The following is a 15,201-nucleotide window of genomic DNA, read 5'->3' as shown; positions in this document are numbered from 1 at the left end:
CATAAATGGAGAGGCGCTTACCCGAGATCCAGCAGAGCACCTGGAGATGCACGAAGCAAACCGGCTGCTCCTTGGACTCTGGTCTCAGGCCTGACTGACTCTTCAGCCATGTCTCCGGGTCCCATCTTCACGCCCAAACTGTCCAATAGCAAAACGGAGAAAATTTTGTAAGGAGTGTGATGTCCTTTTGCAAGTGAAAACTACCCATTCAGCGGGGGTTGACCCAAAGGCTAATGCCTCACAAGCAGAGGGGCGGTTTCCAGGGGGTTGGAGCGGAAGCCAGCCTCACAGCCGCTGGAGCAAAAATGGCACAGGCTGCACAGGGCCTGGTTTTTAGCGTCAGGTAAACTGGCTCCAGCTGCATTAGGGCGTCGTCACGGGTGTCTTCGGTTTCCATGACAGGTGTTTCCTTTAAGTGCAGGTTGAAAACAGGTTTAGATTTGTGGTGTGGGCTGGGCTGCTGGCTGGGTCTCCGTTTTGTGTGGCTTGATACAGAAATTACCTTCATCAGGTCCCATGTGCGGATGTTATCGGGTGATTCTCAGGTTTCATCTGTAGTATCACATTCCTTATCCTAAGAAAAAATTGCTGTGAGGTTTTGGGTTGATGTCACATATATGGGGTATATGACTTTTAGCGTGAGACAGAAATTTATAGGAAGCCACTCATTTATGAAAGTTCAGGGCAAATCAGCACGCAGTGATCCCAGCAGAAAGTGAAGTTCAGAATTATTAGGAAGTGTTTTCTCCAAAAGACATACCAGATGTCAATTTCTTATAAAAGCAGCCTGGTTATGCTTCCGCAAGAGTGGAACCGAGCCTTAGAAACCTCACTAAGCTTTAGAAGCACATTTCTTGACTTAATTGAAATTGTGTTTCTGAACCGTCTTTCAGTTTAAATAGGTGCTGGTGTGAGAGCATGGCTGTACATGTTGTTAGGTATTTCTATAATTGGTGAGAGTACCCAGAGCTGTTCCCTGCTTTTCTAGGACAACTTTCATACCATGCGGAGCAATTCCAATATCAAGGCTGATCTTCTCTGTCCAGCGATGGCCATTAAACTCACAGACCAAATCTGAAAAACATTTGTAAGTATTTAGCCACTCCTGAATAGCTTTCACAGCTAGCTAAATCATTTTCTCCAAGTGGTAATTGTTTCAATGTCCCAAGACATTAAAAGCTATTAAAGTCTAATGACCCAAGCCTTGTATTTCCTATAAAGGTGGAAACTTTTTTCGATGCTCTAGCTTTTTCTTTATTAGTGTTAAATGGCTACCAATTTAATAAAATACACAATTTTACCTAGGTGTAGAGCCTTAATCAAATAAATTCAGGAAAATCATAGGTTTGGCATAGCTATATATTTTTGGTTCATTACTGACTTTACTGATAATGTTTTATATACCTGTAGGGTGAATGGAAGTGATCAGGTTTTTTTCACCCTCCTGCCATCAGCATCAATGATCAACACCTGTGGTCTTGTGTGCATGCCTGATGCGGTACCTGGAGTAGGGTGTGGGCATGCATGAGTGGGTGCAGGAAAGTGGAGAGGTGGCCCATATAAGGGCGGCAGCAGAGAGCAGAGCAGAGACCAGGAGAGAAGCCATTGAGCTCAGCAAGAGGCTAGAAGCCTTGCCTGCCATGCGCCTGGCTGCCTTGATACAAGTGGTGTTGAAAGATCATTAAAAAGAGCCACCAAGAGTTCCGGGATTCCTCTTTTACCCATCTGCCTGGATCATAGAAAACCTGCTCTGTGCCTTCCTGACACTACAAAACCCAAAATAGTTATTTTTATGTTTCAGTGAAAGATGTAAAGTTATCACCAAGTGACATAAAAGCCCACACAGAACAATCTTATTTTTCTCACTTATTCCACTAAAATTTGCATTCTGCATTTTAGCAAAGATTTTTGACTTTTACCTGGAGAAACTCTTTGTCACAACCATGGGAAAGTGATAGTCACTGAAAACCATTTTATGATTTTCAGCTGTCTCTCTAGTAAGAGTGCAAATATTGTACACAGTGTATTTGTAATTTTCCTCCTCCATGGAACAACTTGTTTATCCTGTGAAAAGGCTATTACAAGTGACACATAATCAAAATTTAAAAGAAAGCACAACACAAGATTGAATTATTGGAAAAATATGATTTTGAAAGAAAACCATCCATATGCTCTTCACATGGTTAATTTAAAATATTTTAACTTTTCTTATCATTCCAACTAAAAAGGAAATCGCTTGGAGAAATAAAATCAACCTGTAACTAGTCAGTGGTAAAAATGACAAGGCAGAAAAATTAGCGTTCCAGCTAAATATTAAATTTATATATTTTTCTTAGTGAAAAATAAGATTTTTTTATCCTGCTATAGACTCAGCATTTAAATCCTTATTAACAAAATCATCAAATTTAGTCAAACCAGATTAAGCTGTAATTATATCATTCATATATTGTTAGCACCAGAAGAACAAATATGAAATTTGATATTTATATTGAATTATAAGCTATTTTATTAAAAAAAGTTGTAACTAATTTTTTAGAATATTTCCTTACACTTATTAGGCTGCATAATATGAATGCTTATTATGTTGTATGAAGTTTGTATTTTTCCTTATCATTCATTGCTTGATTTTGAAGAACTAGAGCATAAAAATATTGTTAGCAAAATTCATTCTTTTTTAATCACTTCTGTTAATTTATTCAAAATTATTTATATATTTACTCTGTGGCAGTTACCACATTAAGGTATGAGTATGTATTGATTAAATAGAACAAAAATGCTGTCATTTAAAATTACTGACAAATCATTATAACAACAAAATGAAATAATCTTCACACAGTAAAAATATTTTTACAATTATAGGCCAATTCAATTTTCAGTCAATGGTCAAAAGTCACTACTATGTCTGAAGAAATACAGACAGAAGAAATACAAACAAATAACTAACACAATTTTACCCTGGTATTTGAGGAACCATGATTGAGTGTGCAAGTTGCATTTTTCTATTATCTGTTCAGCTTACCATAGTCAAGAACAACTGACTATTATTTAAAGGAAAAACTTCCACTTTTAAATTGTCTAATAAGTCCTATTTGCAGGCCTCCCTGGTGGCGCAGCAGTTGAGTGCAGCAGTGCGAAGCTGTCTGCAGTCTCTGCAGCGCCGGTTCAATTCCCCGCCCCCCAGGGAGAATCCCACATGGCTTGGCAGACCTCTCCTGCCTCGCCCGCTGCTCCCTCAGCAGTGTCTTTGATCCGTCTGCCTGTTCTGCTCCCCGCTCTGGCTCTGGTGAATCCTCTCACCCTCCCACGCTTCTGACTTGTACCCCAGCTCCTGTATAAAATAAATAAATCTTTAAAAAAAAAAGTCCTATTTGCTTCCATCCCACATTCATTAAAACAACATGAAAATTTCTAACGTATGGTACATCTCTTAACTGTGTTAGTTTAGGTTCATGTTGAAAATTCATTCTAACAACTGTCATTTATCTCATAGCAGAACCTGACAAAACAACACAAATTAAAGAATTCTTAAGTGGGAAGTTTCCTGAGTCACAATGCAGGGAAACCTGATAGAGCAGATAGCCACATATTTAATGGGCCATATTATTCAGGTCCAAAAGAAACAAATCACAATCATTTCAGTGAACATTCCCATCATGTTTTCATTGGGCCATGGTTCTACTGGAATTTCCGAATTGAATGTAATAACTGTGTGGGCATCAGTTAAAACTGAGAAAGTAATTAGTTTGAAATGGCCTGGAAATCCCTGTATGTTTAAACATTTTGTTACTACAGTCCCGTTAGGCCTATATTCTATATACAACATCTCTACTGGGATAACCCACAACAATTATAAATGTAATTGACCCAAATTTCCCATTTCAGTTACAGAGTAATGCAGCAAAATGCTTTTGTAAATACCATGGAATAAATATCTCCATTTGCTGCTTTTCCCAGCAGAACACAAAAAGTCAGTGGCCTTTTGTGTTTATAGATATATATACATACATAGATATATGCATATATAATACATAAACATATTTACAAACACACACACACATATATATGTACATATATACACCTGTCTCTATTCAAATAGACAGGAAAAGGAGAAATATTAACAGGTATTATATCCGAGTATCAATTTATGGGTGATTGTGTTTGCTTTCCTTACATTTTTTCCCAAGTTTTCTACAAATTTCGAGTAAAAATGGGTAAGTGGAATGTATTTCCTTTAAGAATAATCTCTAAAGAATTGTGTTTGCAATATTTCCAACATCATATCTTTTTCAAACAATATTGTAAGGCAAAGACTTTATACTGTTTTCCATTCCTGTATGTTAGCATTGAATGCCTGTGTCCTAACTGTGTCATATACATATGTTGAAACCCTAACCCCTAGCAGGAGTGTGGCTGAATTTGTAGATGGGTATCTAAGGAAGAAATTAAGGTTGGAAGAGGTTATCAGGATCAGACCCTACTGAGTAGGTTTAGTGTGCTTGTAGTCCTTCTGAGCTAGAGTGCTTCTCCCGACCTTGTATGTGTGTTGGGGGTGAGGGAGTGGTAGTGTGGGTGTGTGTTGTGTGTGTCCATGCACAGAAGAAAGGGCATGAGAGGTCATGTTGAGAAGGTCGATGTCTACAATATAGGAAAAAATCCCACATCAGAAACTGAATTGCAGGTACTTTATGATCTTCTTGTCTCCAGAAATGTGAAAAAAGAAATTCCTATTGTTTAAGTAAGTAGTATTTGGCTACTTCAGCAGCTAAAATGCTATACATCATCAATTTTCATAATTACTCATATCTCCTCACTATTTCAAACAGTTCTTTAGTCATTTCCAAATAATTGTTAAATTGAAATATGAATTCCGGGCCTCCCCGGTGGCACAGCAGTTGAGCGCTGGGTTGCGAAGCTGTCCGCAGCCTCTGCAGTGCTGGTTCGATCCCCGGCCACCAGAGGAGGGTCCCGCATAGCGCACAAACCTCTCCTGACGCCCGCTGCTCCCCTCAGCAGTGTACTTCGGTCCTTCTGCCTGCTCTGCTCCCCGCTCTGGCTCTGGTGAATTCTCTCACCCTCCCGTGCTTCTGACTGTACCCAGTGCTTGTATAAATAAATAAATAAAATAAATAAATACATCTTAAAAAAAAAAGAAATATGAATTCCAACTTTCTAGCAGTATCCTTTCTAGTTATATGGAGAGATATGTTCCTTAATAAGATTTTTCAAAATAGTGAGTAGTTCTCATCATTTTTCAGAAAATCAAAATTATAGCAATTTCCCTGAGACTCACCCATGATGAGGGGACAAAAATTCCTCTACCCACTCCCATACATTCCATGAGGTATGATTCTTTTTTATAAATATAGTAATAAACATGAATATTTAAACAATTAAAATTTGTTTAAACTTAAACAAATCAATAACTATTCCTTAGGTTTCACAGAATTTAAACTCTGCCCATTTTACTCCAACCTACAGATTTGCAGAGACAAATAACAAGACGTCAGTCTCAACAATCCTATGTAAAAATGAATCAGATCCTCAGTTTGCTTTTGCACTATAAAGAAACAATCCTAAAATCAAATTTACTGATTAGCCTTCATTTAGCATTCAAGTCATTAGTATGATTTTCCCATTTCTACTAGCTAGTATCCATACTGAAAAAAATGCAAATACCAAAAAGGATTCCAAAATATGTTTTAGATGATACATTATAGAAAAATTGCAATCACATTGTAAAACCATATGAGAAATAGCACTGATGATTCTGAGGAGTGACAAATATTTGGTTGTTAGTAAAGTCATGATATGGGCCTCCTTGGTGACACAGGGGTTAAAGACAGCACTATCAAGCTATCACCAGCCACTGCAGCAGTTCGATTCCCCGGCCTGTCTGGAAGGTGACCCACATGGTGCAGCAGATCTCTCCTCTCTCACCCGCCGCTCCCCTCAGCAGTGTATTTCAGTCAGTCTGTCTGTTCTGCTCCCCACTGTCTTTGGCGAATTCTCTCACCCCCAGCACCTCTGGCCTATACACCAGCTCTTGTATGCATTTTAGTGTTGAAGACATGAAAAAATACGTCATGACTTTTCCGACAACCCAATAGCTACATATAAGGGAATTGTAGAGCAAATGGGATTGGAAGTTTTCAGATTTATAAGCTTCAATTTATAGGCATATTTAGTCATTTCCTACCTATGCCTTCATGTCATCTTTCTAAACCACTTCACCTTGTTCTGGCACAGGAGAGTGTTCTCTGTGAACAAAGACTTTTTCCCTTTTAGCTTTGGTTCTATCTGAGCAATGAGTTTCTACCCAGAGATCAGAGGGTTGGAGAAGAAGGTGTGGGGTACTTATAGCCCCAGCTCCCTTTCTGCCAAGACAGCTAGTCGTCAGTGCACATGTTATTCTACCAAAGACCATAAACCCTGTACAGTCACCAAGGACTCTCTCTCCAGCCCCTTGAAGCCCACAGAGAGCAGCCATGTCCCATTATTTTAGCCCTGCGCTTACTCACCTTTCCCTGTTGGTTTCCATTAACTTTCAAAAATCCCTTATTAAATGCATGTCAATTGCCCTTTTTTTAAGTGCTTCGTTTTCTGCTGGGAAACAGACTGATATGAAGGATGAAATCTGTACATCATAGAGAGACAGAAGTGCAAAGATTAATTCATCTTGGGCACATTACCATTTACCTATGGTTTAACAGAAACAAGCAGCTTTATGATAGCTATAATAAATGCTGCCCTCAAAGCACTGGATCAAAAATAAAATTCAAAGTTTCTAGTTTATGATAAAAAATGAGAGTGTTCCTGTTCATTCCATTTCATTAAAGTGCTAAGCAGAAAGAACACAAACACCATAGGCATTGGATAAGTGTATTCTTTGCATTAAAGTTGAGATAAATTCTTTGTTATATATGTCATAAGAACCCAGGTTAATGGAAACCCATGCAGAGTAAGGCCTTTCCACATTTGCACCCTGTTATTGGACCAGGGACCCATAGGCATAGATGACAGGCTCCCTGCTTTTGAGGAACGAAGTTATGTGTCCACATTACATAAATGCATGGGATAAAGAGAAAAGAAACTTGGAAAATAAGACATGAAGAATGACATGAGTGCACTGGTGTGTTAAAAAGCAGCACAGAATCCTTGATCTCTGTAAACTTTTTAGGTTTGATATTACTGGATCTAGCTCAGGTCAGTCAAAATGATCATGAATATGAACCTCAGAGTCCTGGTGAAGAGTTAGTGCCCCGAGAAATAACAGAAACACGTCGGTTGCCTTCGTTTTCCTACACCATTGCCAAAAGCGACAATAGGAACCTGTGTGGGCACACTGAAACTCCCTTGCAGCACCCTGTTAACTAGGTTTTTAGCTAACAACTCAGCAACAACTGGTGACCCAAAAAAGTGCAATTTCTGAATGAATGGCAATGCCATTTTGTAAACTATGGCTCATCATGTTCAAGGTACAACCTTTGCATTCTTATCACCTCAATTTATTTCTATTAGGCCAGATTAAACACTATAATCACCAACATTTGTATAAATAGGTAGAACACTTGCTGAAACAAATTTTAAAACCCCATTGTATATTTCACTTTCATTGAGAATATGAAGATAATGTAAACCAGTTCCTTATACCCATTTGAGTTTTGTGTTTCTTTATAAGGTGGTTCACTGCCTGCTGATTTTTCTGTATCTGCTCTGACCAGGAACGCATGTTCCAGCAGCCTTTGACGAGTCCAGTTGTGTAACTATGCACCACTTAATTTAAGTAAACATCAAGAAAAATGTAATATTTTAGTGTAAAGAAGAGTAAAAACTGCTAAAATGTAGGGGGGAAGTTGGTTATTTTTCTTTCCTTTCTATAAACGTAGAATTCAGAGAAGAATGGGCTATCGGATTTCTCTTCAGCCAGCAGGGGCCTAGGGTTGTTTAATACATACCAGATGTGAAGAATAACAGTAGGAATAAAGAAAAAGGAGCTTTGAAATTTCCGTTGCTAAAATTAAAAGAAAATGCATTTTTTCTTTAGTGCTGATGCAAAATAAAAAGCACAATTTACTTAAAACTATGTAAGAAAACTTCAATTTTTCAACACTACCAATCACGTTAATTTAGTAATATACATGTAAATGCAAAGATAGACAAATCATACAGGGTTAGAACAAAAGCTAAGACCTCTAGGAAAATATGTTTCTAATGATCACAGATTACTGTTGGTGCTGACTTTAATCAGAAATGTTTAAATTTTTGGCCAGTTCCTTTAGATGTTTTAGATATTTAAAGTTCTGAGTTTTCTACACCATGAGGTCACTCTTCTAATTTTTTAATATTTTTATATAAAAATATAAAAGTATTTATATTTATACTTTCTTTTTTGTATTTTTTTATTTTTTACATTATTCACTTTTAAACAATATTTGCTCTTCTAATTTTCTTTTCCATTGTAAGGAAAACTTTTTCACAAAATATTAGTACCCAGTTTTGTTTGCAAATAAATTTTTGTTAGGTATTTTCCTCTCAGTTTCAATACACCAAAATTCAGTGGATCTTAAAATTGTTGTATAAATTTCTGTATTTATTTTGCATTAACTTACTTAAAGTGATGAGAGAAAAATGGAAATTTGAAGAAATGACCTTTTAGAAAGTCATAAGACAAATTACTAAATTCATCTTTATAGAAATTCATTTATGTCTTCATGTTCTCACACTATTTGCCTTTAATGTTCACTCAATTTTGCCCTTAGGGGTCTTTGACAGTTGAAGGTCTGTAGTTTATGGTGCTTCAATTAGACACAAGTGTATTTTGGGTGTTTGCTCTTAAAATATAAAATGAACCAGTTTCTGATCACAGCACTTTAACAAGAGAAAGAACATAATATTCATTCCTAATAAATGAAAGCATAATCTGATATGTAAATATGTACACAACTATTTAATTTATAAATTAAAAAAAATATGAAATAAATTCCTAACACTAGTATGTTAATTAAAGGCATCATGTTTCTTTACAATATACAATGTAAGTTACAAACAGGTTATATATGGATATAGGTATGCAATAATATTTTCCTGTAAAATATAGGGAAATATGATAAAAGATAAAAATTCTGGCCTAATGGCCTTGGGGTTAAGTGTCAGCACAATCACCCCTACAGCTTGAGTTCCATATCCTATCAAGGAACTAACCCACATGGCACAGCAGACTTCTCCTGTCTTGCCCACTGCTCCCCTCAGCAGTGTATTTCAGTCAGTCTGCCTGTTCTGCTCCCCACTCTGTCTCTGGTGAATCCTCTCACCCTCCTCACCTCTGGCCTACACCCCAGTTCTTCCTCACAAAAATAAATAAAATTTTCTAAAAATTCTGTAAAAGTCTACCTCTTGATGGGTTATAAATACTTTTTAAAATATTTTGCGATGCGTTTTTACACAAAGAAGTTATCGGCACTTAATTTGCTCTTAAATATTTTTGTCTTTTAAATTGTATTTAAAAATTAGGGTTTTTCTTATATCTAGAAACCATTTATTTGTTCTAATTATATGATGATTTATTATTCCTTTAAGGCAATTTTCCACCTAGAACTTAGGATGTAGCACTATCTTTAAAAGCTTTGAAAATGCTTTGAAGTTTTTGTGAAGTTTGTTTATAAGATTTTCTGTTTATTCTTAAGATACCTGGAAATATTTTCAGACTATATCCACTGTATCACTTCCAGTGGGGGGTGTTTTCTGTTGCTCCTTTAGAACTAGTGTGGACCTTTTCATGATGTCTTTCTTAAGCTTTGGGATTTTTTTCTTCCATTTCTTTAATCATCTTGTTCCACTTATTCCTTATTCTCTTTAGAAATTGGTAATCTAAAAATACTAGTTGAAATTTCAATGCATTTCCCTAGAACAATCTTCCAATTATTATTTCCATGATTTATTTCATTATACTATTTAAGGCTTCAATGGAAATTTATTTCATTGTATTTTTTACTTCTGCAACATCTCAATTTTTTAAAATTTTAATAGGGACCTGTTTTTGCTTTATGGATATTACATATCTTTTATCTCTATGGGAGTACTAATTATATTATTTGTGTTCTCTTATCTCTTAAATGTTGTCTTCTTAGAGAATTACTTTTTAATTTGTTTCTCTTACATAAATTGGTTTCTCTCAGTTATTTGGTAATAAAAGACCTACCTTGATTTACTGCTTATTATCTTTTATTATTTACATTATAAATTACTTGTTATTGTTAATCTGTTTAAGATTACAGGTTGCTATTAGGGGGTACTATTTTCTTTTGCTTGAATAATATGTCTACATATGTAGTATGTAACACACGTATACTCAGTCATTGAGTTTAAGTTCATTGTAGAGGAAATTTCTTTATATTGTGTTGTATTACAAAGTTAACTTCATTGCAGATTAGGAGATCTCGCTGTACCTTCCTCTCAATATTGCTGTAAATTTATACTCTAAAAATTAAATTAAAAATAATCTTTAACGAAGCTGCTAAGAATTTTGACTGAAATTAAAGACATAACTTGAGGTGATTTGAGAACTGGAAGTGATTTTATGAGAGAAACTACTCCTACTGTTTCATAGAATATGACCATCCATTTGAATTCCTTTCCAACCTCTAGAAATGAGGAATAACACTTGAGGAATAACTGCCAAGCCAGCATTCCTGGGTAGGTTACTGTACTCTTGAACACTGACCATCTAATATATGGGTGTTTTGAAGAATTATGCTGTTAGTTTAAAACAGCTGAAAAAACTAGAAATTTCACATTCACAGGATTAAAGGGAAAACAAACAAACACCACAAATGCCATAGGACAGAGGTTCTCAAATAGGGACATTTTTTTCTCTCCTGGAGACATTGGGCCATGTACACAGGTATTTTTGATTACTTTAACTGGGACAGTAAGGTAAGGGGCGTATTACTTGCATGCAGAGGTTAGAGGCCAGGGACACTACTAAACATCCTTCAATAGGCAGAACAGCTCCCCAAACCCCACCTCAGCAAATAATTACCTGGTACAAAATGTTAACGATGCTTAAGTCGGAAAGTTGCCATATAGGAATGATTAAATCATCATAAAATCAGGACAGGTAAACATGGCAATATAGTGACAAGGTTAAAGGCAAAATGATGCATTAAATTCAGGACCTGGGTCAATTCACATTAACACAAGAATTGTGGAGAAAATGTTTTAGGCAGGTGAGGAGGAAAATACAGCAGCAGAGATGAGTGCTTCAGATACTGCATGTGCTACAAAGCTGGTTTGAGTCCAACTGCTCATCAAAGATAAATGCCCAAATAGTTTAAAGGTAAAATTGCAAGACAAAACCAACAGTTCCATGGATAACTATAAAAATACCGGTGTTAAATATGACATAACCCTAAACTATCTGGAGATGGTGGAAAGAAAATACAGTATAGCTGAGTATTCTCTTCCAAATCTGCCTTCTCCAAAACCATTGTCTTTTTTACTTTTTCTGGATGAATAATGAATCTGTATCCATCATTTTCTAGCTTTGCCATCTGTAAATCATAAAGCATGTTAGCCCATGCATCTGATCAAAGAAAAGATGTAGTTATTACATTTCAACAAACACACAGAACCTGAGTGTTTACTCACAGAGGACTTTGGAACAATTTTTAGACACAAATTGATGTTTTTATAAAAGCCAAAAGGTAAGTATCACAGTGCTTATTCATTTGAGAAATCTATGTATCTTTGTTACTTTGGGAAATATCAATATAGAGACTATGGATTTATGAGTAGAGGAAATAAAATCAAGATGACATAAGAGGAGATGCAAGAGCAGGGACTAAGGACTATTTTGATAACAGCAAGGTAAAATGAATAATGGAGCAAAATAAGCAAGTACAGAGAACGCTGCATCTAGACGTTTTATTTAAATTTCACCAAAACATTATGTTTTATGATTTGATCCATGGAGTGTCTGGTGATTACAACTAAGGAATGAGCAGAAGACTATTATTTTGAGAAAGTAGTATTTTCCAGTGTCTGAAATCACACCAGCAAGCTATTATACTAATGTATAGAGTCGATTCTTTGCTCATAGCAATGGTGTCAATATTTCTCTTTCTATTAGATCCCTAATAATGCTACTGCATTATTTCCCACTCTCCTTGACAGCAGGGAGATTTGGCTCACTACTTTCAACCATGAATCTTGAGCTATGAAAAACAGAATGCTTCTGACCCTGAGACAGACTCCATATTTCTGGTCTCTCGTCCCTGGCTGACAGTCAATTTAATACCAAGAATTTGGAAAAGAAACAAACACTTTTGTGGCCAGGATGTTATGTACACACTGATGTCTAATCCAAAGTATTGTCCTCAACTCTATTAACTTTTAATAGGTGAATATTAAGGACCACATCTTTCCTTATAGTATAATTTTAAAACTAAGTGCCAAGGGGCCTCCCTGGTGGCACAAGGAGTTAAGACACAGCACTATGAAGTTACCCACAGCCACTGCAGCATGAGTTTGATCCCTGGCCAAGGAGGTGACCCACATGGCAAGCAGACCTCTCCTGACTCACCTGCTGCTCCCCTCAGCAGTGTATTTCAGTCAGTCTGCCTGTTCTGTTCCCCGCTCTGTCTCTGGTGAATTCTCTCACCCCCCACACCTCTGGCCTGTACCCCAGTTCCTTATGCATAAATAAATCTTAAAAAAAACCTAAGTGCCAAATGTGAAGATTGTAATAAAAACTAGTCTTTTAACAAGTTGCTGTGGCATATGATTTACTGCAAAGTCCTGGGAGTCATGTGTTTTTTTTTTTTTATTATATCAGACAGCTTTATTTATTTTATTTATTTATTTTTTTAAACACACTGTCAAGTAATGAGCTATTATACAAATTTGCCATCTTAGTCTGGGTCGAATACTGACCTAGACGAAATGGTGGAAAATATAGTATTCAAGATAAATATGAGTTTTAGAGATGAATTAGGTAATAGAGTGATATAGATATATTAATTTGCCCAGAAAAAGAACAGTGAAATAATAACTACTTAATTTGCAAAATAACTACTTAATAACTACTTAATTTAACTAATTTTACCCTAAGACTGGAAGTAAAACCCATCTATTGAAGCCAGATTTATTAAAGAGAGAGATTATTTCCCACTGTACAAGTTATCAAAATAATCTATTCCCAAACACCAGTGAGAAAAATAAACAGCAAGGAATATGACCACAAAGAAATATGCACTAAAGTTAAATCTAAATATCCAAGGAGCCTCCCTGGTGGCACAAGGGATTAAGCAACTCACTCTGAAGCAATCCACAGCCTCTGCAGCACGAGTTCAATCCCTGGCCGGCCAGGGAGCAACCCACATGGCACAGAGATCTCTTCTGACTCGCCTGCTGCTCCCCTTAGCCGTGTACTTCAGTATATCTGCCTGTTCTGTTCCCCACTCTGCCTCTGGTGAATCCTCTCACCCCCCGCATCTCTGGCCTGTGCCCCAGCTCTTGTATGCATAAATAAATAAATATTTTTAAAAAAATAATAAATAAATAAATAAAATATTCAAACAAAATTAAACTATAGTGCAAAATATGGTGTTTCTGAATATTAAGTACAACAGTGTTATAGCCATTGAAGTTTAAAAGGAATCAGATTGAACTACAGTGTTAACCTCTGTTTTCACTATGTTCAAAACCATAGCCATATATTTTCAATCATTTATACAAACAGCCCACATTTTAGTTTACATTTGAGCACAAAAATTTCTTTAGAAGACCTGTGAAACATAATCTTTTCTCTGCAATTTCATATTGCAAGTTTATTTTTGAAAAGACTGTTAACGCTACAACTAATGAACAATATTCTTTCACCAGCATTAAAACAAGTTGTTAAAACCCGTGAAATATCTGAGTTTACATCTACTTGCAAGGTAAAACATTAGTTAACAGAGTTTTATGGTGGAAGACACAAGACCTCAGGACTGCAACAAGAGATGTTATTCCTCGTAGCACAGATGACAGGAGAGTCTTGATACCCTTTTTTGGACCCTTTGCCCTTCATGCAGCACATGACTGAGTAATATTTGTTCAGCTCAATGCTACTTACTGAAGGTTTGAGTTAGAGTTGAGTTGGTCCTTGAATCACATATACGATCATGACTTACATCATCAGTTTAGCAGTGACGACAGACTGAAGGTGTTATTTTTGACAAATATCATGAGATCTTACTGTGGGCAAGTTGATGTTTATCATAGATTATTATATGAAATAGACACAATAGCACCAGGATATAAGAACTATTGATATACCCAAAGGGATGACAGAACTTAAGCAGAAGTAACTAAAGTTTACAGAGAAGCTATCTTAGAAGCCTAGTTCCACAGCTCATAGTTGTAATTACAAAGCCAAAGCCCTCATTTTATGATGAAGTTATTTCTAATTTGAGTATCTGAGAAAAAAAACTAGTCAAATTTCTCTTCAAAAACATCATAAAATCTTTCAATCTCATCATTGTTATAATCACTTCTTTCAGGAAAAAAAAAAAAACTACAAAAAAAAAACTAAACAACAACAAAAAAAACCCTAAAATCAAAAAATTAAGGGGTAGCCCTCTCCCTGGTGGTACAAGCTAAGAGCCCAACACAGTTGGCCTGGCCTTACAAAGAAACTGAGTCATCACCAACCAAAAGCTGCTCTAAGCAAGTCAGGAACTTCAAAAAAGACAGACTTCAAGGTACAGCATTACTAAAAATCCCATCTCTTGGAAGACAGGGATCCGTGTGCACAGGGCGAATTTTAACAATGCTCCTGGTTTTCCCCAAAACATAGACAGTATCAAATAGATAAACCAGACACCTCCCAAGACTTTCTCTGTGTTAAAAAAAAAAAAAAAAATTCCTTGACAATTTCTTCCTTGCACAGTGCATGAAATTCTCATTGTGAGGCTTAGAATTCAGGCAACTTCCTCAGAACCGTATGAAGGCTGTTCTCAAGCTTAACTACCCCATCTAGATTCTTTAATAAATACACGTAGTTTTGCATGGCTCAATTTATATAAGTCAGCAACCTTCACACTTAAACACATCAGCCAATTAGAAGAGGTCATAGAAAAAAATGCCACAATCAATATTTAAAACCAAACCTAACAAGAGACAAATAAACCTTTAAAATATAGTTTTTAAATACTTCTGAAA

The sequence above is a fragment of the Talpa europaea genome (assembly GCF_964194135.1).
Source record: "Talpa europaea genome assembly, chromosome: 13".
NCBI classification, from domain to species: domain Eukaryota; kingdom Metazoa; phylum Chordata; class Mammalia; order Eulipotyphla; family Talpidae; genus Talpa; species Talpa europaea.
This window is presented reverse-complemented; position numbering follows the sequence as displayed.